Genomic DNA, 2448 nt, shown 5'->3' with positions numbered 1-2448 from the left:
ACTAAGAAGATTGAAGGAAATCAACAAGGAAACATAAGGGAAACTAAATCAAAACAAGAAATTAAACCCAAAATCTAAGATGCAATTGACCTAAATCAAAACACTATTTCGTGGTATATTTTGTGCTTAATTTAGGTTGATTTTATCAAATTTTTTTCCACATTTATTCAATGAAATAGCATGGTTTTATAAATTCTCCTTAATTTGTACTTAAGTGTGAAAACATGTTTTTTAGGCCTTTAATTGGTTAATTTTAATTCACCTTTGATTCCACTAGATGCCTTGATGTGTTTGTTAGTAAATTCAGATTGAAAAGGCTAGGAATGGAGCAAAGGAATGAAGAGAAAAGCATGCAAAGTGGAGAAATCATGGAAAATCAAGGAATTGGGATGCACTCACGGACGCGCAAGCATAGCAGACGCGCACGCATGGAATCAAAGTCGCATGGCGACGCGTACGCGTGGATAGCAAAAATGCCAAACGACGCATATTCGTGTTTGAGTGTGAAGAGGTCAGGGTTGCAAATCCTCTTTGCTTCTCTTTGAGTTTGTTTCTAACTCTTTTGCCACCTTGGGAGTGTGCTTCCTCTATTAGTGCTTTTATTGCTTCTTTTTCCACCATTTTCTACAAAATTTATTAACTCAAGCAATCAAAGCAATATTCAACTTAAGCACAACAAATGCTCAATAATTGGGCATTATAAACTAATTTTTTATATGAAAAAGCATAGAAAAACATTACATGATGCACAGTCATCAGGAAGCTTAAGTTAATCAAAGATTCAAATCCTAGTCCACTTAGCCATATACATCCGACCTTGACCCTAGCCCCATTACAACCTATGAAAAGACCTCATGATATATGTATGCATTGAATAATTTTTCATTCAAGTGGGTAAATCTCTTATCCATAAGCTTCATGACTCCACTTGAATATAAACGGATGGACAACTTAGAGCTCTTTGTGGCTTTAAGAGCAAAAGGGAGATGGTTAGTGGTTGGTATTGTAAATCAAGATTCATGATGGTTTCATGCTCAAGGTTTGATTGCAAGGGTCGGTGTAGGACTAGATTGCTTGGGTCTAGGAGGATGTTTGGTCGCTCAAATGAGAATTCGGTGTGCCTACCACCCAGTTGGAATCATGATGATCAACTTGAAGATGGGTGTGAAAATAAGATATGGGATCCCGGATCACAACATGAAGACCAATTTTGGGAGATCATATCTTGGGTAGAACTTCACCCAAGCTTGGTGAAGTCGGTTGGAAATTCTGACAACCGTATGAGAAGCAAGCATCCTTGGAGATTCAAGGATGAGTACAAGAATAAGCCACCATGACAAAGAGCTTCCCAAATGTCCAACTTAAGGACATAAACAAAAAGTGCTAGGTGGGAGACACCCTACCATGGTAACTTCTTTCCATTCTCTTGTAGATAGAATTAATGAATGATTTGGGTTGCCATAGTAAGTAGTTTTTCTTCTTTGAATACTCTTCTTTTAATTCTTTAAGTTGTTAGTTGTTTAAATTGCACATGTATCTTGAATTGTATGTTGCTTGTATTGCAAGTTTGTTTGTTTTGTACTTGAAAAATCTTTGAAAAAACTAATAGATTTATTGTTAATTTGTATTTTGGTTGGTTTTGAGTTGTAGAGTGTGTTAGGGGGATTTTAAGCTCTGTTTTAGTTTTTCTGGAAAAAAAAAGGGGCAAGCACGCGTACGCGTCGATGCGCTAACATGCCCCTTATATATTTTCCAGAGAGTTGTCCCCCATTTACGCCCATTTTGTGCCTCTGGCACAATTCCAAACCACGCGCACGCGTACATCACGCGTACGCGTCAATTTACACTCTCCCCATCCATGCGCACACGTCTATGACGCATACGCGTCGATGCTTCCTTAGCACATCGACGCTCACACGTGATTGACGCAAACGCGTCAACTCTCTCTTCCGTCCACCCACGCACACGCGTCAGGGATGCGTACGCGTGGATTCAAAATCGTTAACACCCCCACACGCGCAAGCCCTAACCATTCGCGTCCTTTACCCATTCACCCACAACGTTCCAGCTTCGCACCTTCTCCCTCCAAAAGCACCACTGCCACCTTCTCAAGCCCTGCAACCACCACAACCGCCACCAGTCTGGCGACCAAACCGGCTGTCTCTCTCTCCCCTTTCTCGTCTTTTTCTCTCTTTCCTCCTTCTCTCTTTTTCTCCTCCTACCCTTCTCGACCGTTCACCTCCTAACCACCCAGCACCGCCGCGGGTACATCCTCGCCACAAGCGAACTCCATCCTCATTATTGCTCCTACCAGAATAGAATTTGGTACCTTGCTCTTCACCGCGCCACCCACTGTCGCTGCAGAACGACTATCGCACTGCCACCACTAGGCCAGTAGCGCCTCAGTCTCTTCCACTCGCTTTCCCATTTCTCTTCCATTTCCATTTC

Source organism: Arachis hypogaea, chromosome 15 (genome assembly GCF_003086295.3).
Source record: "Arachis hypogaea cultivar Tifrunner chromosome 15, arahy.Tifrunner.gnm2.J5K5, whole genome shotgun sequence".
Taxonomy (NCBI): Eukaryota; Viridiplantae; Streptophyta; class Magnoliopsida; order Fabales; family Fabaceae; genus Arachis; species Arachis hypogaea.
Note: the sequence above shows the minus strand (reverse complement) of the source record.